The 19,098-nt window shown below is 38.2% G+C and overlaps 1 protein-coding gene across 9 annotated transcripts in view; it reads left to right on the plus strand.

Annotated features, from left to right (window-relative positions):
- The window catches only part of LOC110257137 (PC-esterase domain-containing protein 1B-like), a 276,259-nt gene that overhangs the window by 99,540 nt on the left and 157,621 nt on the right, over window positions 1-19,098 (plus strand). For 4 of the 9 annotated variants that reach the window (XR_014829273.1, XR_014829272.1, XR_002339380.2 and 1 more), the window contains 3 exons: window positions 1,752-1,876; window positions 3,187-3,282; window positions 5,007-6,382. The exons of 1 other annotated variant lie outside the window; for it this stretch is intronic. The gene's annotated coding sequence lies outside the window, so the exon portion shown is untranslated. Of the gene's footprint in view, window positions 1-1,751; window positions 1,877-3,186; window positions 3,283-5,006; window positions 6,383-19,098 lie in introns of those variants that run through there. 4 more of the 9 variants (XR_014829271.1, XR_014829275.1, XM_084999003.1 and 1 more) reach the window with 3 other exon arrangements.

Here is a 19,098-nt window from a genome sequence, read left to right on the forward strand (position 1 = left end):
ACAAGCTTTTGTAGTAAAATAGATCTTCTGATGAGTTCTCTATCATTTATTAGGAAGATGGTTTGGGGCAAATTATGTACCTTCTCTGAATTCAGTTTCCTCTTTAGGTAACTGGAATGACAGCATTAACTTTGCAAGGTTATTGTGAATAATCAGTCAAGTAATGTAAGTGAAGTATTTAGTATCATAATGACATTAAGTAAATAAGCTAATGATGGCTGAAATTAAGAAAGTATCTTTGATAGGATTTTTGAGTGAGTATATAGTCTGATCATGCTGCTTCCTACTTTAAAATTTTAATGGATCCTTCTTGTTCGGAAAATTCATCTTCTTAATGTCTTTCTTACTCTGACTCTGACCTCTATAGTCATGTTAGCTGTGCCTACACCTTTCATTGCTTTCGGCATAAACCATACTGAGGGCCTTGTTGTGGCTATTGTATCAGACTGAGAGAAAAATCATTTTTTGGCCTGAAATTCATTTCCCTTCTTGACCTACAGCCAACTCCTAGCCACATCTCAGCTTTGTTTAGTCACTACTGAATTCAAAGTCTTTAGCAGACTTCCTGAACCAGCCTAGGTTATGAGTTACCATAACATCTTGCATTTCTTCTGCCTTTGTACTTACCACACCATTCTAGAATTTCCTGGTCAAGGTACCTGTGTCCTCCTTACACTGAATTCATTGAGAACTGGATTGTGTCTGTCTTGTTATCTTACCACAGCCTAGCAACATGCCTGGCACAAAACTATGCAATCACTAAATAAGTCATAGTGGACAAATAAACGAATGTATAGTCTCCAATTTCCATTTATCCATGTGGCCAGTTACACAATTTCAGGCATCCATGAGAAAGACATGAGCTTCCTATTTCTTTCCTGCTTACCACACCCTGTTCTAATAGAGAAGAATATGTGGATTAGGCAGAATGTTTAACTGCTAAGGTAAAATCCGCAGTTGGCAGAAAACTGGTTATGATATTTTCTCCCAAGAAGTCAATCTCTGGGAAAGAGTCTTCATCAGTACAAAGAGGTGATTTCTAATAAATTTAATTGTTAAAAATATGTAGAGTATTGCACATATGGTATGGTTCCAATTATATAAATATATATATATATATATATATATATATATATATACTTATGCAGAGGAAAAATACCAGAAAGAAATAGGAAAATTTTCAATGAGGCATCTCTACGTGTTTTTAATTCTCTTCCTCGTGCTTTTAATTTTAATTAATTTTCATTTTAATTAGCAAAACAAAGGTTTCCTTTCTTCAAAAAATCCAAAATTACCTAGCTTTGGAAATCATTATAAGTTATTATCTGTAAAGTATGTTGCCTTTAAAGACAAAGGAAAAATACAATCAAATGATAATTTTATGTTACTAGATTATCAATGGTTCTTACTTTTCCACTAATGTAAATTTTAAAAGAATGCATGAATAATTTTGAAGTGATCACAGAAAATTTCCTGCTCAATATTATGACAAGAATTGTTTAAAATGAGAAAGTCAGTAAAGATTTCTTCCTTTTAAGAAACTCCAATGTGTTAGAACTGTGAAATTAAGATAGAATGTTTAGCGCCGTTTGAAGTTTAATAAATTAAGATTTTGTGCAGGATCAGGTATTGTACAGCATCAAATCAATACGGGTTTTGCTGATTGGAATTGCAGGTTGACCATTCCTCTAGTTTATACTAATTGCTCTTGAAAAGAAATAAAAGCCTTAGTTTTGGGTTTACCCTTATAGGAGGATAGAAAGCATTTCATGGATATCTGAAAATGGTCAGCCAGATATCTTCAGAACCCTTTGGAAATGACCACCGGCATTCTTTGGTGTTGGACCTGGAGCCCTGAATTAACCAGAAAAGACAGGTTTGTATTTGCTGAGTGTTAAAATGCTCCTTTACCTGAGCAAACTTACAAGGATAAAAAGGGAAGGAGGTTAATGCCAACTCTCTGACCCTCATTTAAACTTCAAGGTTGCAGAGACCTGAAAAGATTCAGAGTAAAAGTACACTGTGCTCTGCACATAGTAGGCACTTTACTGTTTGTTTATGTCATACTTTAATAATTGAAAATCCAACCGCAGGAGTCTAGCCAGTAGCTGTAGCATGAGGCTACATTCAGCAGTACCACTGAGAATAATCAGGAAAGATACTTAACGGTATGCTCTCTTAGAAGACAAAAGGAAAAAGTTATGATATAACGTCAAAGGCTCTGACTTCTAGATATAGACGTGCTCCAAATGCTTTTGCCTCTGAAAAATGGGAATAATACCCTTGTCATTGAGCCATTGGAATGTTGAGGAGACATTAAGTCAGTAACTGAAAAGGATTTAGGGTAAAAGGTGCTGTGTTAGTTCATGGTCTTTGTTAATGTTATTACTCAATCTATTCTGACCCAATGTGAAAACAAAAGCAACTCCTATTACAAATAACATAAGTTGCTAAAATAACCTTAGGAAAGAGAGGATAAATGAATCTACAGACAGATACCAGCTGGATTACTGAGACCTCAGTGCTGAAGTTGTAGGCTGTTAACACTAAAACCAATGTTCTTTTAATCTTCAAGGAAGCATCATTTGGAGATGAAAAGTAGGCAGTCTACTAATACCTGATTATTAAAGAGTGATATTTCTAGGTGCATATTAGCAAATGTATTTGTTAAAAAGAAGATGCTATTACAAGACTCTGTTAAGCAGAGGTCTCCTTTAGCAGATTAGACAAAAAGTATACGTAACAAAATGTTCATGTGTGAATTCAGGAAATACTCAGGACTTAACCAGACTTTAGCAGATTTATTTAGAAATTTAGAAACAGACCAAAGACCAAGTATGTTATATTTAATTTATTAAAATTACTTATTAAAACATAAATATTAGCTAGTACCTATGTGTATTTGAATATCATATATATAATTTGAACTGAGAACAACTTTGTCTTTACCATCGGCCTTTAAGCTGTCTTCCAGTCAGCTTCTAAAGGATACATGCTACCTCTCCTAGCCATGGATAGCTGCTAACTAGTCTTGGGTTAGAGCATCAGAAATGTCCCATCCCCTTTCCTAATATTTCTTTCCATATAGAGGGATCTCCACTAGCACGGTGGTACTGACATTTCTGCCCACAGGGGAGAAAGGGATCATTCAGTTTTAATGAACCCCTCATCTCCTCATTCTCCTAGGAGCTTGATGCCTACAGAAAGCATACATTCTACTCTTGCACTTCAGACCCCACGTTTTAAGGGAGGACTATGTTATCCATTGCTGGAAGAAGGCAGGTAAGTCTCTCTAAATCTGAGGTTCAACGTTAGTAAACTTATTCCCCAGAATCAACTTTGTCAGTGAGAAAATTGATAATCTTACTATCTTATTTTTCATTGGCTCATACTCAGGTAGGGAAAAGACATGCCTCTAGTCTTGAGCCCCCTGTTGACCCCGACAACTCACATTGCAATGAGAGTTACCCCTGCCTTTTCTAGGCTAAAGGAAAGCAGGACAAACTTAGGTCTCCAGATGCGTGGGATAAAGTATCATAGCTATAAACTCAGCAAAGTTAAACTCCTCCATTAAAACTGGGTTTGGGTTTTTTCCTGTGGGTATTATAATGGCCACAAATTCAGTGACTTAAAAACACAAAAATGTATCCTCTCACAGTTCTAGAGGACAGAAGTTCAAAATCATGGCCAGGCTATGCTCCTTCTGAATGCTCTAAGTGAGAATCTGGTCGTTGGCTCTTCCAGCTTCTGCTGGCTGCTGGCATCCCTTGGCTTGTATCTGCATTCCTTCAGTTGGTCTCTATGATCACATTGCCTCCTCCTCTTTGTGTCAAGTCTCCCTCTGCCTCCCTCTTACAAGGGTATCTGTTACTGCATTTAGGTCCACTCTGATAATCTGGGATCATCTCATCTCAAAATCCTTAGTTTAATCACACTTACAAAGACCGTATTTCTACTTCAGGTATATTTATAGACTCTAAGGATTAGGAGGTGATATCTTTCAGAAACCATTTTTTAGCGTATCCTGCAAATTTAATAATCACTAACAAGTATCATTTTTCTCTCCTTCCTCTATATTCTGAAATTTATCAATGTAATATACAAAAATTGTGATCTTAAAATATAGCCTCAGGAGCTCCCATTGTGACATAACAGGATCACAGTGTCTTGGGAGCACTGGAATTCAGGTTCCATCCTGGCCTGGCACAGTGGGTTGAGGATATGGTGTTGCCACAGCTGCAGCATAGGTTAAGACTGCAGCTCAGATCTGGCCTGAGAGCTCCATATGCCAACGGGTAGCCAAAAGTGAAAAAACAAAGAACCAAAAAAAATGTAGCCTCAGAGAATCAAGAAGATGGATTCATCCTAGACTTCAACCAACCAAATGATATTTATAAGGAATATATCATAAAGTGATCACCTTTTCTGTGCATGTGTATGAATCACCACATTTTCGAATACGTACTATATAATTTTTCTACCTGAAATGTTGCAAAGTAAATTCTGGACCATCATTCCCTATAAAGCTATTTTTTTAAAAAATCTTGGTTAAAGCATTTGCTGAAATCATTGAAGAAGTAAGCCTTTTGTTCTTTATATAAAGGACATAATGGGATTATTTATATCACTGATATGAGTTTGGAGCTTTACTATTAAATTATAGATAGCATTCACCTTTTATCTAAGAATTGTTGCCTTCTTAGGCACACTGAATTTCATTTTTTTCTACCAACATTTAGTGGTTTCCTATGCATTGTCATGTTCCATCAGTATTCAAAGATATGCCATTTGGCAATTCTTGGTATATTACTTATACTGAGGTGAGTTGGAGACAGCAAGTCATGGTGATGGGCAGGTGCTCACCTTCTCCTAAGTACTCACACTAGCTCAGAGTCATGTACTCAAGACCACGTGTGCACTGTTGCAATTAGAATAGGCTATCACATGATAAGAAAGAGATCTACAAATTCACTGTCTTATGGCACAACATATTTATTCTCTTTCAGGTAAAAGGCCAGGGTGAGAGTTCTAGGTCAGCAAAAGTCATTCAGTGGACCAGGATGACAAAGCTCTATCATCCTTTCAAGGTGGCTGTTGTCAGCTCCACATCAGGGAGCTAGATGGTAGAAAGGCATGGAAGAGTATACCAGTGTGAGAACTCTAGCACCTGGCCTCACCTGACTGCAGGGGAGCTTTGGAAACAGAGTTCAGCTGTGTGCTCAGGAAAAAAAGAAGGGATTTTTGTGAGTAGCTTAATGCCTTTGCCACATGCACTATACAAATTTCTGCCTCAGGAAAATAAAATATACTATATAAACAGCTATCATGGCCTTTGGGATTGTCACAAGCATTCATACCTGTGAAGGGTAAGAATTTGTTCTCCCCAAGCATCTATTTATGCTTAATCTCAGTAGGAGAGGGGAAAGGAAAGAAATGGTTTGTTTCAAGGGGGAATAATATAGAAGATAATATTAATTTGTATAAAATGTCTCAAATTATAGTAATGCAGGAGTTAGGTCTTTTTTTAAAAATGCATTTTAGTATCAGATAGTCTATGTTGAGAAGATTTTCTCTCTTCAGTTCTTCCAATCTATTGAGGAAGGAAATAGGCCAAGGAAGTTAAACTTCTTTTCTCAGGGGGCCTAACTGTTGGCCCAGGCTGGGTTCCAAGAGCTGACACAAGGGATGGTTAACTTGTGGGCTGTTCTTTTGCTGAATAAAGAGAAGAAAAGAAGAATTCCTATGTCTGTTTCCCAGGCACAGGGAGGACCAGGAAGCAAGGAAATCTCTGATTTTCAAGTCCACTGAGCAGAATACAAGAACAGGGTCCAAAATAAAGAGTTCTCCATTGAGAACCAGCAAGATGGAGCAATCAAGTCCTGTGGGCAGGCTGAGCCTGGAAAGAAGCCCAGAGGCCATGGCATGCTTGGGAGGGAGGTTTCTCTGGACCCTTCAGGAACTGAGACTTTGACATTCCAACCCTGCTGTTTGCTTGAGGTTTGTCCACTCCCTCCGTTTGGAGAAGAGTAATCTGAAGCTAAATCACATGTGTTATAAGAATGCTCATCCATAGCAAATCAGGAAGAGAAGACAAAACAAAAGAAAAATTCACAAACAAAATTAGTAGAATCACCTGTAGGACCTATGTTGAAAGAGAAATTAGCTTTCATGAAGAAGAGATGTGATGGCATGGCCTGGGAATTAAGCACACTGAATTTGGATTTTAAAAGGGTTTGATTCAATTCCTATTTCTGCTACCAAGTAGCCTGTGACTTTGGGAAAGTGGTCTATACTTTTTAAATCTAAGTTCCCTATTCTGTAAAATGTGAAATAAAAATAATACCTAACCCATGTTTTCCTTTTAAAAAAAATTTAAATCAAAGAACGTTCAACTGTATTTGATAAGGTATAAGAACTCAACAAATATTAGCTGAAAATATTTTTAAAAATTGACTTTTTCGGGAGTTCCCGTCGTGGCGCAGTGGTTAACGAATCCGACTAGGAACCATGAGGTCACGGGTTCGGTCCCTGCCCTTGCTCAGTGGATTAACGATCCGGCGTTGCCGTGAGCTGTGGTGTAGGTTGCAGACGCGGCTCGGATCCCGCGTTGCTGTGGCTCTGGCGTAGGCCGGTGGCTACAGCTCCGATTCAACCCCTAGCCTGGGAACCTCCATATGCCACGGAAGCGGCCCAAGAGATAGCAACAACAACAACAACAAAAGACAAAAAGACAAAAGACAAAAAATAAATAAATAAATAAATAAAATAAAAAAAAAAATAAAATAAAAAAAAAAAATTGACTTTTTCTTTTCTTTCTTTCTGGATATAAAACCTGTCCCTTATATCTAAAAATCAATCAATCAATCAAACTTCACCCCCTTCACACCCGACCTTTTGGACTCTACTGAGTACAAGATGAAGGTTATGACAACAGATACATCTAGAAAAATATATGTTAATTTAAGACATTTCCTTTTAGACATGAGTGTTCTGCAAATGTAGGTATATTTCTAAGATCTTAAGGAAACAAATACTATAAAAACATGACATAGTTCAAGTAATGTAGAAAAAATATCTGCAGGAGTTTCAGCATTCTTTCATATGAGATGTACTATATGCTAAGAATTCATGACTCTCTGCAGTTTATTTCATATTTCCCAAATAGGCCATCTTTTCTATTACTCTGCCCAGATCAGTATAAATTTTATTTTCAAGGACTCCCAGTGCTTTCTTAGAAACCCATCATCACTGGGCATGCCAGTACATCTTCAGGCAAACTGTGAGAACAGTATTAGTTGGCAATTGTAGGAACAAAAGAAGATTTTTCTAAAGGTGATGAGGCAGAAAAGGAAAGCAGATGCCTCTGAGGAACAGGGAGAAATGTCAAAGGAATTGGTCTATCTTCTTGGCACCCTCAGGCTTGAAGATGAGGGGGATTGCCAATTCATTGCCTAATGAAAACCGAGAGGGAAAGATCCAGCTGATTGCTCACTAAAGATGCCTTGGAAAAGGAACTTGACAGTCTTGGGGAAGAGGAGTTGCAACATAAATTGGGAGGCATATAAAATTCACTGCTGTGATGAAATTTGAGAGACTTCTCAAAGGTGCTGGAAAAATTAGTGGTATCTTCAAATTAGCACAAAAGTGTTTCATAAAAATGATATTAATATTTATTAACCCTTGTTATGTACCCTATACTGTGCTGAGTCCTTTATATGCTTTATTTCAGTATTGTCCCATTATACAGACTGGGAAGCTGAGGTTTGCAGAAGTTAAGCCCTAATCTTAAGTAACTTCGTGGAAGGAATGTAGAGTATAGAGTATAGAGCAAAAGTCATTTACTCAAAACCTAGCTAGGCAAAGAGGTCAGCTCAATGATACTTAAATTCTAAGAAAACTTTGCTCACATCCTCTTGGATAAATTAATAACTAGTTTTATGTCAGGGAAGGCATGTTTCTCTGAGGTCGTGTTGCAGCACTTTCCAAAGGGTTTCCCTCAAAGGTGTTTCATCTATTAGTATCAGCAAAGATCTCGCAGAATGGTGCATTTTTGGCAGTTGTGACCTCAAGCTTTTGTTGAGTCATTCCCTGTAGAAATAATTCCCTGATTCATCAGATCTGTTTTTACCATTAATTATATTTAACATCTGACATCTTCTTTACCCCTTATACATATCACTAAATACCAGGGAGAAAATAAGCCAAACCCAGCTTAAGCTTAAAATAATAGTCAATTATTAGTGATTTAAAATGAAATTTTAATAACTCCAACATCCCATTTAGTAAAACAAAATCTTACATTTCATAAGGTAAAAAGAATATTAAACATTTTTTAACATGTGATGCTATTTTCATTCACAAGTTACATGATACAAATTGTATGCTTTTACATACAGAAAAAATGTTTAATGTGATCATTCTAAGTACAATAATCAGCAAGAAAGTATCTGCTAAAAATTAGCTGCCTTTTGGAGTTTCTGCTATGGCACAGCAGGTTAAGGTGTGCCATAGCAGGTTAAGCATTTCCACAGCTGTGGCATAGGTCCATATGCTGCAGGTCCACCAAAAAAAAATTAGCTGCCTTTCTAGATCCTCATGGAACTGTGAAATGATTTATAATAAACAGCTAAAGCTTCTAAAATTGTCACTAATGTTTGTATAATAAAGGGTGCCCTGGTCTTTAATTGATAATGGTTAGTATTTGAACTTTGATGTGTAGAAGAAGATGTTAGCAGCTTTGTATCAGATAGTCTCACTTAAAAACTTTTTTATTCCTATTGATAAAACAAAAGTACCCGGGGTGAACATGTTTTTGCCAGCACAGCATCCCTTCTCCTTGGCTTGATAATAAGCCCTCTGATTTTCTGGGGGATCTACCCATCTCCATCATGGTGGGCTCATTAAACTATGGATCAAAGTGCAGGTGGGGTGGGTTGGCCCTTCTCCTTATCCCAACTCTCACTTTCCAAGACCAATTAAATAGAAGTCCTAGGAATTTGGCCCAAGGACAAAACATGGTTGGAGCTGAGTCTTTTGATTACAACTCCCCAAAGAGACTGTCTCTGTTTCTTCACCCAGATCTCTGCCACTGTCCTGCTTATGTCTGGAAGTCTGATTGTACTTCCATTTCTTAGATATCAGGAGCTACTCCACATTCCCCCATTACATTCCCACTCAAGTTGGTCCATTTTTGCTGTTTGCATTAATTGGTTTCGTACATTTTTTTTTTCAGATTCATTTACCATCAAACAATTTTTTTCTTTTTTTTTTCTTTTATTTTCCCACTGTACAGCAAGGGGATCAAGTTATCCTTATATGTATACATTTTTTTCCCCACCCTTTGTTCTGTTGCAACATGAGTATCTAGACATAGTTCTCAATGCTACTCAGCAGGATCTCCTTGTAAATCTATTCTAAGTTGTATATGATAACCCCAAGCTCTTGATCCCTCCCACTCCCTCCCTCTCCCATCAGGCAGCCACAAGCCTATTTTCCAAGTCCATGATTTTCTTTTCTGAAGAGATGTTCATTTGTACTGGATATTAGATTCCAGTTATAAGTGATATCATATGGTGTTTGTCTTTGTCTTTCTGGCTCATTTCACTCAGTATGAGATTCTCTAGTTCCATCCATGTTGCTGCAAATGGCATTATGTCATTCTTTTTTATTGCTGAGTAGTATTCCATTGTGTATATATATCACATCTTCCTAATCCAATCATCTGTCAATGGACATTTGGGTTGATTCCATGTCCTGGCTATTGTGAATAGTGCTGCAATGAACGTGCAGGTGCATGTGTCTCTTTTAAGGAGAGTTTTGTCCAGATACATGCCCAAGAGTGGGATTGCAGGGTCATATGGAAGTTCTATGTATAGATTTCTAAGGTATCTCCAAACTGTTCTCCATAGTGGCTGTACCAGCTTACATTCCCACCAACAGTGCAGGAGGGTTCCCTTTTCTCCACAACCCCTCCAGCACTTGTTATTTGTGGACTTATTAATGATGGCCATTCTGACTGGTGTGAGGTGGTATCTCATGGTTGTTTTGATTTGCTTGCTTGCTTGCTTTTCTTTCTTTCTCTTTTCTTTCTTTCTTCTTTCTTTTTCTTTTTACTGAAAATCTTAATAAACACTTTTACTCTTTTTAATATCCTAAATGAGATCAAACCTTTCCTGACAGTGTTTTGGTCTTAACAAATATAAAATTTTCAGTTGGGATGAATTCTTGATTAAGAGAATCATACCAAGAGAATCTAACATGTGTTATAACAGATACAAGTAACTACATGCAGTAAAAACAGTTCTCTTTCATTCTTTATTCATTTCTTCTAAACCCTTAATATTTTGAGTTATCATCACTGGGGGGGAAAAAAAAAAGAGAGAGAATATGACTTTTCTGTGCTTGAGCTTTTTCAAAGTCTGCCTTCTTGTGTGTTGTTAGAGCCAACGTAAGGATGCTGAAGGCTCTCTTTTCAGGTATTGAAACAGGTAAGAAACTATCTTTCTGAGTTAGGCTAAATGAATGTCCAAAGGTATATCATATAAAATGAAAGATTTTTGGACAATTCAGTTAAAATTCACTTAGATCTCAAGTATCTGGCCACTTAGGTTTGAAATGGTTAGCAGCTTGAAGTTTGGATTAATTAGATCAATTGAAAATAGATCCAGCCATTCACTGGAGAGAGACAGTTACCAGGCTGGGCCTAGGGATTGGCCTCCCGCACCATGCTAACCAGGCTGGGGCCACCCTAGATCTCTCATCATATTCAACACCAACACCCATCTTATCTGGGGTTTTGTAATTCATAAAATATACATACAGAGAAGTGCCTAAAACAGGTAAGTACATTTTAAAAACTATTATAAAGGGAACACATTCAAAACTATTATTCCATTTGTCGACTGAAAAAATACACAACCTGAAAGTTGTGAGTTAAGTTTTATTTGGGGCAAAATTAGGACTTAAGCCTGGGAGACAGCATCTCAGGTAGCCCCAAGAAACCACTCTGAGGCAGTGGGTGGGGGGAGCTGGGATATATAGGAGTTTTTGCAACAAAAGGCAGGGAGCAGGATCAAAAGAGGCCTGGGATTATTGAAATCATTCCTTTGATATGCACCTCCTCAGGACTCACTGGCTCTCACCCTTGGAGGTGATTGCATTCACAGAAGACTGAGACATTCTTTATCCTTAACTACAGACCAGGCTGAAATACCCCCCAAGGAGGAAAAGGGGGAAAATGAGGATATGATAAAGGTGAGGGGGAGATGCATGCAGTATACACACATTTTACAAAAGTTTGTTGCTAATCTCCTGAGGTTACTACCAGTCACAAGGAGCAGACATCACCATGAAGGATTTTAGTGTTTTTCTAGATATGAGGAGATGCAAGAATTGGGCATATAAAATTTTCTCCTAAACATATCTAACTATCTGAAGGCCTGTTCTTCCAGTTTTCCCAGAACACAGAAAGCCTCACTCCTGGTCTCCACCCTGAGCTCCACTCAGGCGGTGTAGCAGGTTGGTAGCTGCAGCGGCTCATGTTCTACCCCATGTAGAGCCTGATGACAAGTGCCAAACTGCAGTTCACACATTCATTACATTCAGTGTTTTACATATGCCCACTGAGAGCTTCCCCAAACTCTCAAAGCCAAGGTTCCATGCAACTCATGTGATGACACTTAGTCCTCGTCCTTAACCCTACCAAAGCGCTTATCTCTCTCTTTCACCTTTTTGTTCAGACCTCGTCCATACCAGTGCTCACATATAAAGCTTATTAAAGACAGATTATGCCTTGTTACCACTGTATCCTAACAGCTAGGCATGGAGCAAATAACTGATAATGAACGAATGAATGAATATAAATAAATGACAAAACATTGTCTTCAAGTAGCACCAAAGATAGTTGGAGGAGAAAAACCAGTAGAACAAAAATTAAATGAAATTTGCTAAGTGTTTTGATAAGAAAAGCCCAGGAGGGGGTGAGATTCAGGAAATTGGCACTCAGTTCAACCAAAGCTTCCCGGAAATTGTGTGCTAAGCCTTAGTGGAAGAGCAGGTGTCACCATCTTAAGATAGCAACAAAGAAGGAGTAAAATTCAGGAAGGGAAGGAGACCTGATAGCTTGAGATGCTATTAAAAGACTAAGACACAATCTAAATCAGGGGTTCTAATCCAGACTCTGCAGATCCCGTAGGGGCCCATGGGTAGAATACAGAAAATATAGAAGGTTCATGAACTTGGATGGGAGGAAAGTATCTCTATTTTCATTAATCTATGACTGAAATTTAGCATTTTTTTTGATCATGAATGTAGGTGATAAGCAATTATAATATTAATGATAACCTGTAACCTATGTCATAAGGACAAATAACGGAAAATTTCATAGCATTGTAGAGTTATTGTGGATATATTGAAATACAGTTTTCACTCACTGATAATTTGATATTGTGGCAGTAAGTAGATACACTAAAGATCTTTATATTTAATGTTTTAATAAATACTTATTAATAGGTACCCCTATTTACAATATTTTTTTTAATAGTTTGGTGCCTGTTTCTCAAAAATCTCTTTTCTTTGTTATTCTATGTATTTTACATGTTTAAATATTTAAAAGTAGGAGTTCCCTTCGTGGCTCAATGGTTAACGAACCCAACTAGGATCTATGAGGATGTGGGTTCAATCCCTGGCCCCTCTCAGTGGGTTAAGGATCTGGTGTTGCCGTGAATGATGGTGCAGGTTGCAGACATGGCTCAGATCCTGGGTTGCTATGGCTGTGATGTAGGTCAGCAGCCGTAGCTCTGATTAGCCCCCTAGCCTGGGAACTTCATATGCCGTGGATGCAGCCCTAAAAAGCCAAAAAAAAAAAAAAAAAAAAAAATTTTTTTTTAAGTATTGTTGAGAAGTGATCTATAAATTTCTCTAGATTGGCAAAGTGGTCTATGACAACTAGAAGGTAAAGAACCCCTCCTCTAAAGGCTTTTTAGGGTGAGAGTCAGAGAATGGGACTAGTAAAGGGAAGAATAAATGGGAACTTTAGAGCTAGTGCCTTCACCAGATGAACCCACTCAGTCTAAGAGAAGTTCCTCCTGCATGTTGTTATTTTTCCTTTATCCCTTGCCTGGGGCTCATCCACCGCAAAGTATGATTTGCATTTAACTTTACCCAAAAAAATCAAGGCACAAACTTGTGAACTAGTTATTTCATTATACCAGGACACAGTTTAGGATTTTTGAACCAAGTTACTTTTTTACAAACTACAAAGAATGAGGAACCACCTATTGAATTTTTGGAGATGACTATATGAACTATATTTGAAAGTGCATTTATGAAAATTAAATCATAATTTCGTCATAATAAATTATCTTGAATTTGTTCTTCTTTCAGTTTAATTTTTTGTTGTTTTCACTTTTTTATTTTTTATACTCGATGAACTTATTACATTTATAGTTGTACAACGATCATCACAATCCAATTTTATAGGATTTCCATCCCACAACCCCAATGCATCCCTTTCAGTTTAATTTTAACTTGTGGATGCTTCATGGAAAAGGCTGATAAACTCTGCTTTTAAGTTCAAGAGTAATAGATGAACTAACGATTTGTGAGCATTTAGTAAATTCTGGGCACTGTGCTAAGCATTTGTTAAGTTCCTCAGGGTCATACAGCAGGTAAGTGATAGATCCTGCAGGTGAACCCAAGACAGTCTGAATTCCAGGTCAGAGCTCTTGCATAATTACCTCCATGGGGACTAAGACTGGGTCTCCTTGTTGTATTGTTTTTGGAGTGGCTAGCTCAGTGTTTGATAGACTTTAAGTTCACTGGCTGTTAATTTTTTTTATTATACCCATCACTCCAAACAACTAACAGCACAGACATAGGCAAAATCACAATCATTCCTTCCTTCCAATAGCACTCAATACTGAACAACAACAAAATGCACAGCTATGTAGAGAAGGAGTGAGATGAGCGTGTGCGTGCGTGTGTGTGTGTGTGTGTCCCTGTGTGTGTGTTATTTATGGGAAACTCCTGTTCATCATTAAACTTCTTGTTGGCCTCCATTTATTTTTATTAGCACAGGACCTATATTTCTTCTTTAAATTATAATGTTCTAAATATTTTAATGTGAATAGACATTGGATTTTAGCCTCACTTATCATTTTTATTTTTAATTTTCACTTTGTATCTTATGCTATCCTCTCTCCACAAATTATATGGGCAAATGATAACTTGTTTATTACTTTTGTTTCCAAATAGACTATCCTTCCTGGATATATTACTCACTTGTCTTTATTCTTTTCTGCCCAGTGTCCTGGCAGGAAAACTACAGCTTTTGATTTCAAAAGGCTTGCTGTTTGGTTTCCTTAGAATTCCTACCTCCACCCTCCCTCTCCCCAGGGAAATCTTACTTGAACAGTTCTGGCCGAATTACCTAAATATTTTGATATCTTCCTATTAAGCATCTACACAGGGCAATTACCTAATATGAGCATTTTATAAATAATTACATCAAATGCTTCTCAGAATTCAAATTTTAAAATGCCCAATCTCTTTTTAATACTAGCAGAATGGCTACTCAAATTGTCTCCAACAAGTTCATGATGCTTATCTTAAATTCAGGATGATTATTGATTTCCTCTTAATTTTTGTTCCATGGTTTTGACGATTCTTGACAGCCCATTCCCATGACAATATTTAGGAGGCAATATGCACAGAACAATTCAAAAACAGTTCCAGGATGTAGTCTCTATTTCCCAGGCTAGGCCTTACTTCTTGAGAGGTCAGGTGGTATTTCTCCAGTGGCTTCTTGATTCAAGCAGCATTAACTAAACCAGTGCTGTTCCCTACTCAAAGTGTGGTTCACAGAGCAGCATCTGTATCACCCGAGAGTTTAGAATTCAGCCTCCACCCTGGGCCTGCTGAATCAGAATCTGCATTCTAGGCAGATGCCCAGGACGGTTTTTTTGTTTTTGTTTTTTTTAAGGTTTAATCTAGTGCTCCTAGTGTTCCTGCTCTAAATGATTGGCAAGTAGGTATTTAGGGATACAACATTAAGATGAAATCTTCACCCACATTTGGGCTCAATGGGAAAGACTGAGGGAACTGACAAATGAGAGTATGTTTACCTTAGCCATGGGGTTACTGCCTCACCATTCCAAATCTGTCCTAATTGATCTTCATCTTCTTCTCCTCTATCCAATCAGCATTATTCTGAATTCCCTACAACCCATAGTTTCTAATTTGGTCAGGACAAACTCTGCATTGCTCTGCAAGTGCTGTGTGTCTGTACTTATTGTATTAGGAGTCCACTAGGAATACAGAACCAATAGGATGGAGAAACAGAACCCACATGGAATTTATTATAAGGAAGTGTCTCCTGTGATTATGGAGGCTGGCGAGTCCCCTAGGATCAGCAGGGTGAGTCGGCACACTGAAGACCCACCCTAGAAAGCTGATGGTTTTCCAGGACAAGTCTGAAGGCATGAGAATCAGGAGAGAAGATGGTTTAAGTTCCAGTGCAAAGACTGGCAGACTCAAGACTCAGGAAGAGTTAATGATTCAGTTTGAGTGCAAGGGCAGGAAAAAGCCTATGTCTCAGTTTGAAAGCAATCAAGAAGGAAGAATTCGCTCTTACTTGGGGGAGGGTCAGCTTTTTTGGTCTAGTTAGCCCTTCAACTGGTTGGGTAGGCCCACCCACATTAGGGAGGGCAATCCTCTCCACTCCGTCTACTGATTTAAACTTTAATGTCAGCTAAAAACACCCATACAATAAAAGCCAGAAAATATTTGACCAAATATCTGAGCGCTCTGTGGACCAGTCGAGTTGACACATAAAATTAACCATGACATTTAACCATGTTCTCACCTCCTGGAATACCTCAATTCCACCACATACCTTTCAAGTCATAGCTCAAGCCTGTTTTCCAAGTTTTCCTAAATTCTTTTCCTTGATTTCCTCCTTGTCTCAACTACTTATCATACTCAGTCAATACCAAGTGCTAGTCTGGGCAATTTACTACCTTGTGTTTTCTACTCTTGTTTTGTTGTATTAGACTTGTCTCTATCCAACTGGTGGTGTCATAAAAGTGGGAATCTTGTTACATTTTTTACTGAAAACCTCACCATGCTCAATGCTCCTTAAATTTTGGCTAAGTGATTTAAAAATAATAATAATAATAACCAAAAAACAAAATAAATTTGTTTTCCCAGTGAAGTTCATTAAAAAACTTATCTTAGTACTTTTACTAATTAGAAGATTCTAGAATATCCTTTCTATAAAAGGTACTTGCCATTGAAATGAGCATTTTTTTGAAAATTTTACAGTGATTTTTATTTTTTCCATTATAGCTCATTTACAGTATTACATGTGTACTAACTAGGACCTTCTTGGAAATAGCCATGGTGTTGAATTTTAATTGTACCATTTATTGAGTACAAAAAAGTGACACCAGATTAGTTTGTCTTAATTTAGATTCCCATACTGACATAAGTTTGGCTGAAAATGCATTGGGATATGGTATGTTCACACATGTAGCCTACATGATCTTGAGGAGGCAGCAGTTAAATTGTAATGTCCTAAATCTACCGTTGCTGGGCTGTTGGGAGGAGGATAATGACATGACACAGGAAGACCATGGTGCTGCCCCATGAGAATGTTTATTTTCAGCTCTGAGTGCACACAGACTGTGATTCCTCTCACCCACCCAGAGGAGTTGGTTCACGTCAACAAATCACAGATTGACCCTGGTAGGGGAGATGAGACTGGGACGACACCAGCGTCTATAACTCTGAGAAGCTGGTGATGCTTCCCTGAAGACAGTCATTAGTTCTCTTGAGACCAGCTGGAGGGGAGCATGTGGAGGGACAGGCAGGAGATAAGTGAAGGGAACAGTGGGTCTCTGTCCTTAAGACCAGATTGTGATCATCAATGAGTCTCCCAGCTGGGTAGCGATGTGTGTCATCACAGCAGCAATCAGAGGTAGGCTGGCCACCTTCATTCTGGCCATGACATGGAAACATTAGCTTTCTATTCTTTAATAAACTAATTCCCAAGCCCATGCCTCTTTCCCGAGAATGTTTCCCTCTTATAAACTTTACTCTTACCTACCTAGATTGTCTACACTTAAAGGAATAAAGAGAACACTTTTCTGTTTATCATGGGGCTTGGGGAGACCTGCTCTAAAATTCACCATGCCTGTATCAAGAGTACAAATGGAAGTCTATATATTATATGCCTGAAAGTTTAAAAGTTTAAGCCAATAAGTTCTTGCATGAGATATGTCCCAACCTACATCCTTGACCTAGGAACCTAGGCCTTTAAATACAGTTCTGTCCACAACAGCAACAACTACCCTTTGTCACTATCTCATGCACAGTCTACCCTTTGGAGGATGGTTAAGACAAAGATGCCAGTACAGATCCAATACACTCAGTGTCTGATGGGTGGGGAATTTTAGGGTCTCTGAAAATCAAAATCTTAGAAGTGGAGTCACAAACCCAGTGGAAAGCGACATGGCCAGGGGAGAGTTTGAGTCAAATCTTTCTGGAAAGGCCCAGAGCCAGGGATTCTTTTCCACAGGTCTAAGGGCAGTGCTGAGGCCTGGGGTGGGAGGCAGAAGAGGACTCTTGCACATTAGTACAAAACTTCTGCAACTGCACAGCAGAGAAAATGCAGCGACTACAACCGGTGGAAAACTCACATGTGTACTACTCAGGTCAGAGAGGTAAAAGTTGCAGTCTTGGGAAATTTCCACACAAACAGTCATCTGGTATTTTCAGCTGATATTGGAAAGAACTCAAGTCCTTCACACAGAGCAACTGGGACAAACTCCGTACATAAAAAGTGTCCTTGGTGTCAACTGCATAAATAAGAATTCAGGCTTTCCTGTGATATTTCCTAAAGCCCCCGAAGCAAAATGCAGACTCCCAGAACAACCAGGGTAGGAAACAGAGAAAAAGATTATTGCCAGAATCTAGAGAAAGAAGAATCCAGACCATCCTAAGTCAGAAATTGCTCTTGGTTACAGATCTATGATATGTTCATGATTCACTGAAAAACAAAATGTATATAGTTCTTTCAGAGACAGGGTTGAGTCATTCTGAATATATCCTGTTGTTATCTATATGAAGTCTTTTAGGTCATCATGTTTATTGGTAGTTATGCCAGCCCAGGAGAGCCCTTCCTATACCAGCTGAGGAGGAAGAGTTGTGTCCTCTCTTTCCATTCCTGCCTTCAGTGACTTCAGGATGGGATTGTTTGAAATTAGCATTGGTGGGAGCATTTTCTAACACCAGAGAAAGCCACGAATACTACAAATCAGGGCTGTCTTCTCCTAGAGAGCCTTCGTTATAAATTTACAAGCACACAACTGTACCTAAGCCCAAAGTGGGCAAAAATAACAGATAAGTATTTTTCTTCTTCATAATGCTAGTTTCTGAGTAGGCTACATATTTATTACACAAATAACCATAATTATATGCTTGTATCTAAACCTTATATCAAAATATATTTGTCCCCATTTTAGATTTTGTTTTCAATGATGGTGAATGAGAAATGTCAGTATTTAAAAAGCATCAGAATTATCTCCCAATTACTTTATCCCAGTATGATTTTATTTTACTTATAAAGCTTTTTTTTTTTTTTTTTTTTTTTTTTTTATTAACCCTGCACCCATGGCATGTGGAAGTTCCTGGGCCAGGGATCAAACCCATGCCACAGCAGAGACAACTGCCAGATCCTTAACTGCTAGGCCACCAGGGAACTTCCCAATATGATTTTGAAAGAATAATTTATTGCCCAGGAAGGTAATAAAGATTAGTTCTGTGTTTAGGAAAAATGAAAAAAAAATTATTCTGCACCTGGTCAGAAAGTGCTACTTAGCTTTTGAGAATCATCTTGCAGAGCACAAAGGCATTCTCATGTTGCTGGTCTTACTCTGGGGCTTGTTTTCTGAAACTGCCTAGAGCATCAAATCCAAAAAAACAGGTGTGTGTGCCTTTCCTATGGGAGTCTGTCATCCCTTTGGTTCCCCTCTCCTGTAAGAAATTTAAAAAGTCAAGTTTCCTCCTTCGAGTCACGCTTCAACACGCCAAGGGCGGACA

The sequence above is a fragment of the Sus scrofa genome, chromosome 15, assembly GCF_054392235.1.
Source record: "Sus scrofa isolate SSC_HxYL_T2T_F1_AM1 chromosome 15, Sscrofa_HxYL_maternal_Yorkshire_Landrace_v2.0, whole genome shotgun sequence".
Lineage (NCBI taxonomy): Eukaryota > Metazoa > Chordata > Mammalia > Artiodactyla > Suidae > Sus > Sus scrofa.